Source organism: Monodelphis domestica, chromosome 5 (genome assembly GCF_027887165.1).
Source record: "Monodelphis domestica isolate mMonDom1 chromosome 5, mMonDom1.pri, whole genome shotgun sequence".
Lineage (NCBI taxonomy): Eukaryota > Metazoa > Chordata > Mammalia > Didelphimorphia > Didelphidae > Monodelphis > Monodelphis domestica.
Window position 1 is genome coordinate 218,983,790 of NC_077231.1, and position 12,837 is coordinate 218,996,626.

Here is a 12,837-nt window from a genome sequence, read left to right on the forward strand (position 1 = left end):
GAAAAGATCTTGGACTTAAATTTATATCTCCTTATTTCCATCCAGTGCTCTTTCCACTCCCCTACTCTAGCTTTATATTACATCTATTTTTTCATACTAATAACTTAAAAGCCAGATGACTTGAATTTAAGGCCATGTGCTATTTTGCACTCTGTGAGACAGTAGTGTATAGTGAAAAGAGATTTATAGTCACAGGACTCAGATTTGAATTCTAGTTCTACCAATTATGACCTATGTGACCTCAGTCAAATTACTTAACACCTTTGGGTCTCAGTTTTCTTATTTGCAAAATAAAAGAGGTTTTGACTAGACGACCTCTATGATTCCTTCCAACTATGAATCTATGATCCTATAGTTCTCTCTTTCACTGGTCCTCCTCCTTCATCTTCCTGTGACAGTGATTTACACATACAAGGTGACCAATAGCTATTCATTGAATGATTAGTGTTGACTAAATCATTCTCCTGGTTCTTTATATCATTTCATATAAGTCTTTCCAGGTCTTTCTGAACTCATCCTGTTCATTGTACCGTATGGTACAATAGTATTCCATTACAACCATATATCACAACTTTTTCACCCATTCCCCAATGTGTGATGGACAATCCTCCTATTTCCAATCCTTTTTCACTACAAAAAGAGCTACTAAAATATTTTGGTACAAGTAGGTTCTTTCCCCTTATCTCTTGATCTCTTTGAGATACAGATCCAGTAGTGGTATTTCTGGGTCAAAGGGTATGTATGCATAATTTTGAGGCCCTTTGAACCTGGTTCCATATTGATCTCCAGAATGGTTGTATCAATTCAGAGTTCTACCAACAGTATCCCAATTTTTCCACATCCCCTCCAACATTTACCATTTTTTGGTCACATTAACCAATATGGCAACTATAAGATGGCATCACAGAGTTGTTTTAATTTGCATTTCTCTAATCAGTAATGACTTGGAGTATGTTTTCCTATGATTGTAGATTGTTTTAGTTTCTTCCTCTGAGATCTACCTATTCATATTCTTTGACCATTTTTTGATTGGGGAATGCTTTGTATTCTTATAAATTTGACTCAGTTCCCTATTTATTTGAGAAATGAATCTTTTGTCAGAGCTATTTGTTATAAAAAATTTTCAGGATTATTTTTCTCTTCTGATCTTGGTCGTATTAGTTTAATTTATGCAAAAAATCTTTTAATTTAATGTACTAAAATATCCATTTCATTTTTAATAATGTTCTCTATGTCTTGTTTGGTAATAAATTCTTCTCTTATCCATAAATCTCCCCTTATCCTTTTCTATCCTCCCCTAATTTGTTTATGGTTTCATTCTTTATTTCTAGATCAAGTATCCATTTTGGTTTTATCCTGGTATGTGGTATGAAATGTTGGTCCATACCTAATCTCTGTCATACTGCTTTCCAGTTTTCTCAGCAGTTTTTTTTTTCAAGTAGAATTCTTTTCCCAAAAGCTTGGATCTTTGGGTTTATTGAAGACTAAGTTGCTATGGACATTAACTGCCATGTGTTTATTATCTAATCTATTTCATTGATCTGCCACTCTATTTCTTAGCAAGTACCAGATTATTTTGATGATTACTATTTTATAATATAGTTAGAGATATCAAACTGATATGTCCAGGTCCCTCCATTCATATTTTTCCCATTAATTCTTTTGATATTCTTAGACTTTTGTTCTTCCAGATAAACTTTTTTGTTTTTGTTTTTTAGTTCTATGAAAAAAAATTGGTTTGTTTTTGATTGGCATGGCATTGAATAGGTTTGATTGGTATGGCATTGAATAGGTAAATTAATTTAGGTAGAATTTGTCATTTTCACTATATTGCCTTGACCTATCTCTAAGCAATTAATGTTTTTCCAATTGTTTAGGTCAGATTTTATTTGGGTGAAGAGTGTTTTGTAATTGTGCTCTTATAGTTGCTGGCTTTGTTTTGGTAGGTATACCCCTAGTATTTTATATTGTCTAGATATTTTGAATGTAATTTCCTTTTCTAGCTCTTGCCGTTGGATTTTGTTGGTGGTAAAAAGAAATGCTAATGACTTATGTGGATTTATTTTGTATCCTACAACTTTGCTGAAATTGTTAATTATTTTTCATTAGTTTATTGTTTGATTCTCTCAGACTCTCTAGGTATACCATCATATCATCTGCAAAGAAAGTTAACTTTGTTTCTTCATTGACTATTCTAAACCTTTAATTTGTTTTTCTGCTCATTGCTATACCTAGCATTTCAAGTATAATATTAAATAGCAGTGGTGATAATGGGAATCCTTACTTTACCTCTATCATACTAGGAAGGGTCTTAGTTTATTTCCATTACAGATAATACTTGCTAATGGTTTTAGATATATCCTATTCATCTCCTTTAAGGATGGTTCCATTTATTTCACTGTTTTCTAATATTTTTATAAGGAATGGGTGTTACATTGTCACTTTTCCTGCATCTATTGAAATAATCATGTGGTGTTTGTTGGTTTTACTACTGATATGTTCAATTATGCTACTGGTTTTCCTTATTTTAAACCATCCCTGCTTTCCTGGACTAAAACCCATCTGATAATGATGTATGATTCTTCCCTTCACAATATTTTATTTAAAATTTTTGTGTCAATGTTTGTTAGGGAGATTGGTCTATATTTTTTTTTCTCTGCTTTAGCTCTTCCTGTTTTAGGTATGAACACCATATTACATAAAAAGAGTTTGGAAGGATTCTTCCTCTATTTTTCTAAATAGTTTATGTAGTATTAGAGTTAGTTGTTCCTTGAATGTTTGGTAGAATTCACTTGGAATATATCTGGCCCTAGTGTCTTTTACTTAAGAAGTTCTTTGATGGTTTGTTCAATTTCAATTTCTGTGGTGGGATTATTTAAGTATTCTGTTTCCTTTTTTGCTACTCTGGGTAGTTTATATTTTTGAAAGCATTAATCTGTTCACTTAGATTGTCAGTTTTATTGGCACATAATTGGGTAAAATTACTTCCAATAATTGCTTTAATTTATTATTCATTGTGATTTTGCCTTTTAAATTTTTTATTAGACTATTTGGTTTTCTTTTTTTTAAATCAAGTTAACCAATTGTTTATCTACTTTATTTATTTTACCATGAAACCAACTCCTTGTCTTATTTATTAGTTTAGTGGTTTTCTTACTTTCAATTTTATTACTCTCTCCCTTGATTTTTCGGGTTTTCCAATTTGGTATTGAATTAGGAATCTTTAATTTTTTATTTTTCTAGGTTGTTTTTTTTACTTGTATTTCCAATTAACTGATTCATTATTTTATTGATATAAACATATATAGATACAGATTTCCTTCTAAGTACCATTTTGGCTATATCTCATAAATTTTGATATGTTGTCTTCTCATTGTCATTTTCTTTAATAAAATTGTTCATGATCTCTATCATTTGTTCTTTGACAGATTAATTCTTTAGGATAAAATTATTTAGTTTCCAATTAAATTTTAGTCTTTCTTCTGCCTTTTGTTGAGTATAATTTTTATTGCATTAGGGGCTGAAAAGTATGCATTTAAAATCTCTGCTTTTCTACATTTAGATGTGAGCTTTTAACTGTTACAGTCCTGTTAAGTAGTCATTTTTTTGTGAATGTGCCATGTATTACTGAGAAAAAAGTATATTCTTTTCTATTCCCATTCAATTTTCTCCAGATGTCTAACATATCCAATTTTTCTAAAATTTTATTTACCTCCTTAACTTCTTTCTTGTTACTTTTTAGTTGGATTTATCTACTTCTGAGAGGAGAAGGTTGAGGTCCCCTATTAGAAGCCTTTTACTATCTATTTCCTCTTATAACTTATCCTTTAGGCATTTGGATATTATACCATTTGATGAATATATGTTTAATATTGATATTATTTGTCTATGGTGCCTTTCATGATGATGTAATTTCCTTCCTTATCTATTTTGATTACATCAATACTTACTTTTGCTTTCTCTAAGAACATGATTGCTATCTCTGCTTTTTTACTTTAGCTGAGGCATAGTGGATTCTGCTCTAATCTCTTATTTTTATTGTGTGTGTGTGTGTGTGTGTGTGTGTGTGTGTTTTAAATGTAGACAGAATATTATTGGAGTCTGGTTTTAAATCTACTTTCCTCTCCTTTTCCATTTTTATGAGTGAATTTATTCCATTCACATTCACAATTATGATGACCAATTTTGTGTTCACATGTGTTTTGTTGTTAATGATGGCCTCCTCCAATTCACCCTCCTTTTCACTTTGCTGTTTTATGCTTCTCTTAAGTGTTAAATTTGATCATCAAATTTTCTTTTCAGTTCTGTTTTTTGGGGGGTAAGGAAACTGAAATTCTTCTACTTCATTAAATACCATTTCCCTCCTTGAAGATTATGCTCAGTTTTGCTAGGCATGTAATTTAAATTTTAGTTCTAGATTCATTGCCTTTTGGAATATCATAGTCTGTGCCTTCTGGTCTTTTTTTTTTAATTAATTTGTTTAGTCAATTTAGAAATTTATTCCTTGGTTACAAGAATCATATTATTTCCCTCCCTCCCATCCCCCTACCCTTATGGTCTTTTAATGTAGAAGTTGCTAGGTCCTGTGTAATCCTGAATGTGGCTCCTTGATATATGAATTGTTTCTTTCTGGTAGCTTGTAATACTTCTGTCTTGGCCTGGGGATTCTGGAATTTGGCCACAATAGCACTGGGGTAGTTTATTTGGGAACTTTATTTAGGAGGTGATTGGTAGATTCTCTTGATTTATATTTTCTCCTCTTGTTCAAGGATGTCAGATCAGTTTTCCTTGATGATTTCTTATAATATGGTGTCCAGACTTTTTTTTTTCTATTGTGGCTTTCAGGTATCACAGTAATTCTTATATTATTTCTCCTGGATCTGTTTTTTCAGGTTGGTCCTTTTTCCAGTGAATTATTTTAAATTTTCTATTTTTTTCTTTTTTTGGATTTTGTCCTGTTGTTTCTTGATATCTTGGTTTCTTTAGTCTTTATTTGTATAATTCTAATTTTTAGGGAATTATTTTTTCTTTGTTATTGTATTATCTTTTCCATTTGATCAGTCCTATTCTTTTTTTTTTCAAGTTTTGGAAAATTTTATTTAATTAATTAATTTAGAATACTTTTTCCATGGTTAAAAGATTCATGTTCTTTTCTTCCCCCCCCTCACCCCCTGCTGTAGCTGTGATTAGTCCTATTCTTTAAAGAAATGTTTTCTTTTGGACTCCATTTTTATTCTGTCCATTCTAGTCCTTAGGAAGTTGTTTTCTTCAAAATATTTGTGTACCTCACTTTCCTTTTGGCTTGTTCTATTTTATAGGGAATTTTCTCCAGTGGATTTCCCTCCTACCTGTTGAGTTTTTCTGTCAATTTTCTTATTATTTGTTTTTTTTAACTTATTTTCAAGATCTTCCAGGTTTTTTTGTGACCTGACATCCTTTCACACTTTCCTTTGAGGCTCACACATTTCCTTTTTTGGCATGGTTGGCCTCTTCTGAATTTGTATTTTGGTCTTCCCTGTCACTAAAATAACTTTCTACGATCAGGGTTTTTATTTTTCTCTTGTTCATTTTCTACTTTCCCCCATATCTACCTGTTGAGGTTCTTTTCTTTTCCTGGGGTAGAGGGCACACTGCTCCTCGTTTGCAGAGTACTCTTCTCTGGCACTTTGGGTAGACCTGGCTGCTCTTTTTTCTCACAGAGTGTTTGTCAATGAGGTAGCCCTGTTGATTTGCTCTGGAGGGGTTTGCAGCTGTTTCGTGGGCTGACCTGGTCCTTATTCTGCTGCTCTCCTGCCCCTGCCAGCTGGCCTGGGCTGGGCAGTTCCCCTGCTTTGGGCTTTACCACCTCAGGAACTCCGCTGCCATGTGGAAGTGAGCAGGTTCCTGCAGTTTCATTTCTCCCTTATTGCCTCAGGACTCTACTGCCAAGTGAAAGTTCGTAGATCCCCTGCTTTCTATGTCTGTGTACAGTGGCTTGTGCTCAGTTCGTTCCCATTCTCTAGCTTTGTTGCCTCTAGCAGAGTTGCAGCATGTTCAGCTGCTCCAAATTCTGGTAGTCCTTGCAGATGCTGTGCTGCCTGGGCCACTCTCTCCTCTTACCCTAATGAGACAGGTTCTTCCAGCTTTCCTTTGTGTTGAGGCGTTTTATTTTCTTTTTGTATGTATGAGTGAAGGGATCAAGGGAGTGGAGAATCATTTTCTCTACCATCTTAGCTCCGGAATGCCTTAACCATGTATTCTTTTTGTTTTTAAACCCTCACCTTCCATCTTAGAATCAATACTGTGTATTGTTTCTAAGGCAGCAGAGTAGTAAGAGTTAGGCAATGGAGGTTAAGTGACTTTCTCAGGGTCACACAGCTAGGAAGTTTCTGAGGCAAGTTTTGAACCCAGGACCTCCTATCTCTGGGCCTGGCTCTCAATTCACTGAGCCAACCAGCTGCCCTCCTTAACCATGTATTCTTGATTGATGGCAGCAAGACCCCATCTTTGATACATGCTATTGAGAGAGAAAGGCCAGAGTATGGGCTCAATGATTGAAAGATACCACTTATTAGCCTGCTAATCCTGAGGCAAATCCCCTCAGGCAACTAAGTCCTACGGTAGGGCATAGTAGGGATAATGACTTCACTGTCAAGGGATCTGGGTTCAAATACTGCCTCTGATGCTTAAAACTCATGCCTCCATTTCCTCACCTAGAAAGGGTGAGGGTTGAATTAGTTGACCTTTGAGTTTTATTTCAATTCTAGATTTATGAATCAGTTTTCTGTGTTTCTGAGTGGTTTCCACATGACACATTGCACATTATTCATGACCATAAAAATCATAAATTATTAAAGCATTATCATATAAGCATTAGGAGCCTTCTTAGGCCATCAAAGGACATTAGGCATCTACTTAAATATTAGTAATAGAAAGTCATTCAGCCTAGGTGTTAATTGCATTTCTCACTTCTTGTTCTTTAGAGAAAGTTATCTTGTCAAATTTGTTTAGCAAGTAATCCTGGTATCTTGGAAATGTTTTCCTCAAAACAGATAAGAACCCAGGGAGATACCATTGGAATTTTTAAGGTTTACTTAATCTATTTTGATTTGGAACAGGACAACTAGAGACTCCATCCAACAGACCTTGGGTTTTACAGATAAGGTTCTCTGGAGGAAGTGGCAAATAATTTGATTGTTCTGAAGTCTGCTTATTGTCAGCCAACTTGTGACACTGTAAATCTGCTTTCAGTACCCAGATGATAAGAACAACTTACTTTCTATTGTCTGGGGTGTTGGAAGCAATTTACAATTTTGCAAAGTCTCAAACATCCTTACTCTTTGATTTGGAGATTACATTACTAGACATATATGCCCGAAGGAGCTCAATGACAAAAAAAGGACTCTCTATAGACCATAACATAGCTCCTTTGGAGCAAAGAATTAGAAAGAATTGATAGTCATCAATCTGCCAATGATCATGCAAATTGTGGAACATTTGAATATAATGGAATATTACTGCACCAGAAGAAATGATGAATCCAAAGAAGCAGACTTAAATGAACTGATGCAAAGTGAAGTAAGGAGAACCAAGAACATCAAATATGCAACAATGTACATGGAATGAACAGCTACCACAAAACACGTGAAAATGAACACTTGGAAATTATAATAAACAAGTTTAGATACAAAAAAGACATTTGAAAATACCTTTCCATGTTTCATTACAGAGTATGGGATTAGGGGTATGGTACCCCGTATATGATATTATACTGTTGACATGTTGGGGTTTTACATTTTTTAATAATATTTTATTGCTTCCCCTTAATTACAAATAAAAATTTAACCTTAAAAAAATTAGTCAAATTCTCCCCTTCCCTTTCTACTCCATGAGATAGTAAGCATTCCAATATAGATTTTACATATGAGAAAATGTAAAATATTTTTCCATATTTAGTAATTTTGTGGGAAAGAACTCAAATAAAAAAGTGAAGGAAAAAGCGAAATACAGTATATTTCAGTCTGCATTCAGACTCCATTATTGTAATGGAATACTATTGTGCTATAAGAAATGATAAAGAGGATTTTGGAAAGACCTACAGAAACTAATGCAGGGTGAAGTGAGCAGAGCCAATAGAACATTATTTGTGGGTTTTTTAAAATACAGCAGAACATTATACATGGTAACAGCACTATTTATTATCTGTTGGTTTGTTTTGAAGAAGTCCCTCCACTACTTTTTTATTTATTATAAGGGATAGCTCTATGGGGGGGAGAGCTACAATGGGAAATGTAAGTGATGCAAAAACAACCCCCCCGCCAAAACCCAACACAAATTTATTTTTATCAAAAAAGAACACAAAATGAGATAAGTGATACTGGGTCTGCCTAAGTTTTGAGGAGAGAAGAGAGGCCATGTAAAATTATAGTGTTAGATATTTTGGAGAGCATTAATAATAATAGCTAGCAATTATATGTCACTTTAAGGTTTGCAAAGCAGTTTACTAATATTTTCTTTTATCTTCATAACAACTCTAAGAGATAGCTACAATTATTTCCCTATTTTACAAATGCAGAAATTGAGACAGATAAAGGTTAATTAGCTTGTCCAAGGAAGGGCCTGAGGATGGATTTGGACTCATGCTTTTCTGATTTGAAGTCCAGTGCTCTGACCACTGCACTGCTTAGCTGCCAGTAACCATAGATTATGCTCTCAAAAGACCTCAGGAGGAGGTTAGGAGGACTTCCAAGGACATTATCTCATTAGCTTCTTATAGCCAGGAGATCATCCATTATAGATGAGAAAACAGGTTCAGAAATTAACGTGCCTTACTCATGACTACACAAATCGTGAACAGTAGATAAAGCAGGGACTCCAACTAGAGGATTTTAACTTCAAGATCAGTCCTCTTTCTACTTTACCTTATTGCCTCTGTAGATTATTTCCAGTATATAGATTATATATAGTTATAGCATGTTGTCTCTCCCTCCCCATTGGATTGCAAGTGCCTTATAACAGGGACTGTCTTACCTTTCTTTGTAGCCCAGGCACTTAGTATAGTTATAGTGTCTGGCACATAGTAGGCACTTAATACATTTTTATTGAATGACTAATTGATAAAACAAATAATAAAGAAGGTACTGTGATATATGGTAATTCTCTAATGAAAGAAGAGAGATACTTGTTGAAACCTATACATGAAAAAGGAGCCTAAATACCAAGTAGATATGGAGGATGGATAACAAAATTAACTTGAGATATCATTGAGACTTGGCTATGTCACATGTTACAGAATGAAGATGGATCACTTTATTTTTAATCATCACAAGGTTGAGGGATTTTTCTTTTTGGCCCTAGATCACAGAACTAGAACCAAGCAAACAAACAAGAAAAACCAGGGCAAAGAACATTTGGGTTAGAATTAAAGGAAACATAAACTAACAAGATATTTGTGTGAAACTATGTGGGTGATGATTTTTAATGCAGATTACAAATTTTGTAGAGTGATTCTGGAAGACAATTTATACAGAGATTTGCAAAATTACAAATTTTGCTTAAGATATAAGTAAAAAGGGACTTCAAGAATTCTGCCATCTGCTAGAAGTTTAAGTTTGTTAAATATAGTGTTATAACATCCTTGCCTTGCTTTCCAGATAATTTTTTTTTATCTTCCAGAAGGTAGAAAAATCTACAAAGAAGGTAAAATGCTATTCTGTACTTCCTTTCTAGATAGCCAGTCAATATGGATCTATTAAGTTCCTACTATGTGCCAGGCACTGTAGTAAGTAGAGGGGATATAAAGATAGGTAAAAGATATTCTCTTCTCTCAGGAAGCACCTAAACTAATGGGGGGGGGGGTGAAAAGAGGCAACATGAAAACAATTTTGTACAAACAAAATATATTCAGAATAATTTGGAGATAATTAAGAGAAAGAAAGCATTAGCTTAATGGGGAAAGACTACATGTAGAATATGGAATGCAAACTAGAATTTGAAAGAAGCCATGGAGTGGAGATGAAGAGGGGGGAGTATTCTAGACTTGGGGGACAGCTAGTGAAAATTGCCAGTCTAGAGATGAAATATCTTGAATGAGGAACACCAAGAAGTCCAGTTTCATTAAATTGTGGGGAGGAATAAGATGTAAGAAGACTAGAAAGGTAGGAAGGGAGCAGGTTGTCAAAAGTTTTTGAATGACAAAGAGAGAACAGAGAAGGCATTGGAGTGGAAGGAAAGGCTCTGGGGTTGGGAGAGGGAAAAGAGACCTAGGAAAAGCCTCCTGAAGAAGGTAGGATTTGAACTGAATCTTAAAGGAAACCTGAGGTATAAGTAAGGAGATCTGGAGCAGCAAGGTGGCTCAGTGCATAGAGAATCAGACCTGGAGACAAAAGGTCCTGGGTTCAAATCTGCCCTCAGATAATTTTTAGCTGTGTGACCCTGGGCTTAATTCCCATCACCTGGTCCTTACTGTTCTTGTCTTAGAACCAACATACAATGTTGATTTTCAGATGGAAGGTAAGGGTTATTAAGAAAATAGGTTGTTAGTGGTTTAGATTGTATACTAGATGTTTAGGAAAGAAGAATTTTAAAAAATTAGGTATGATTCTATGGCCAGGAATTTTAAGAGGGTTCACAAGGAGGAGAAAATCCTAAAAGATGAAATTCTGAGTATACAGTCCCAAACAATCCTAATGAAAAAAGTAAAAAGGCTATGAATTGTTATTTTATTTTTATTTTTTGGTGGGGGAGGGAGGGTGGTAGTGATGAAATACAGAACTGAAAAATAATTTGGACTTCCTAGTTTAACAATAGAGTAGATAAAATTAAATGTGAGGTTCATGGAGTTTTCTAATAAACTCAGAGGATTCTCCAAACCCTCTTTTTTTTTAACCCTTACCTTCTACCTTAGAATCAATACTGTATATTGGTTACAAGGCAGAAGAGTGGTAAGAGCTGTGCAACGGGGAGAAAGTGACTTGCCCAGGGCCACACAGCTAGGAAGTGTCCAAGATCAAACTTGAACCCAGGATCTCCCATCATCTGGGCCAGGCTCTCAATCCATTGGGCTCCCTTAGCTGCCCTTCTATAACTTATTAAAAACATTCATATCAATTATTGTATTAATTTTAATTTTAATTAATTTTATTATTTTTATAATAATTAAATTAGTTTTAAATAAAAATTAATAGCAGTTTAGGACTTTGTCAATCCAGTATTTTCTTCACAACAACCCTGTAAAGGGAACAGTACATATAGGTGGTAAATAGACCTCTGGGTGTCTCAGGAGTTAGGAAATACTTTCAGACACTAGATCTGTGCTCTGTGGCAATCACTTAGTTACCCCTACCATCAGTGTCCTCATCTGTAAAACCGAGATTAATGAAGCATCTTCCCCTCTGTCAGGGGTTGTTGTAAGGAGGAGAAAATGAGACAAGATTTGTAAGGTGTTCTGCAAACCTGAAAGCACTATAGTCGTCTTAGCTCTTCAGATTTAAGAATGAAGAAATTAAGTCTTGGACAGAGAGAAGTGATTTGCCCAAGGGTGCAGAAGTCGTTAAGTGGTAGAGCCAGGATATGAAACTCAGGTTTTCTGCCTTCAAATTTCATGGCTTTTCATTCTACCATGCTGCTTCCTCAGAAGGATTTTCTGAAAGGTCTTGGTGGATATTTGTCCCTTCTTCCCCAGAGTAAAAATACTATGAAATATTAATTTTAATTTTTTAATTTAAAAAATTTAAATTTAAAAATTTTTTGAAAATTAAATTTAATCAACACTGACATAGCATATACATTGAAATTTTAAATTTATAAAAAACCATTAATTTTATTATTTTAATCAGTTAATGTAGCTTAAATTAAAAGCAAAGGACTGAATATTTACCTGCTTCCCTGGGAAGTTGTAGTCATCTTTTCAAGTTATGCTGATGGGAGAAATTACTGACTAGGTCCCTCCCAAGCACTGTCCCACTTTACCAACTAGAATAGATCTTTCCTTATAGTGAGAAGCAGTAATAAAGTAGATAGTTTGGTGGATGGCTGTGGGTCTCTAGGCTAGGCTTGGAGTTAGGAAGATTTGAATTCATATTTGGCTTCAGAAACAGAATAGCAAGTCGCTTGACCTCCGTGTACTTCAGTTTCTTCTAATATAAATTGGGAATTATAATTAACACTTATGTTGGGGGCAGCTAGGTGGCTCAATGGATAGACAGCCAATTCTCTGGAGATAGGAGGTCTTGGGTTCAAATCTGGCCTTAGACACCTTTTAGCTGTGTGACCCTAGGCAAGTCATTTAACCCTCATTGCCTAGCCCTAACCATTCTTCTGCCTCAGAACCAATACATAGTAATGATTCTAAGACAGAAATTCAGGGCTTAAAACAACAATTATATTTACTTCTGCAGCCTTTAATACTGTCTACCACCCTCCTCCTTGATACTCTCTTCTCTAGGTTTTCATGGTTCTCTCTGGGTTCTCCCTATCTGATAGCTGCTTCTCAATCTCCTTTACTAAATCTTCATCTAGATCATGGTTGCTAATTATGAGTCTCTGTCTTGGGCACTTTTCTCTTCTCCTTCTATACTATGTCACTTGGAGATCTCCTTAACTTCCATGGATTCAATGATCACCCTTCTGCTAATGACTCCAAGATCTGTTTATGTATCCTGAAACTCTCTGCAGCCCTCTAGTTGTGATTTTCCCAGTACATCTCAAACAGGATGTTTTATACACAACTTAAACTAATGTCCAAAAGTGAACTTATTATCTCAGAGGTAGCTAGTAATGCTTACATAGAGAGCTGAATTTGGAATCAGAAAGATCTGAGTTCAACTCTATCTTCAGACACTTACTACTTGTGTGACC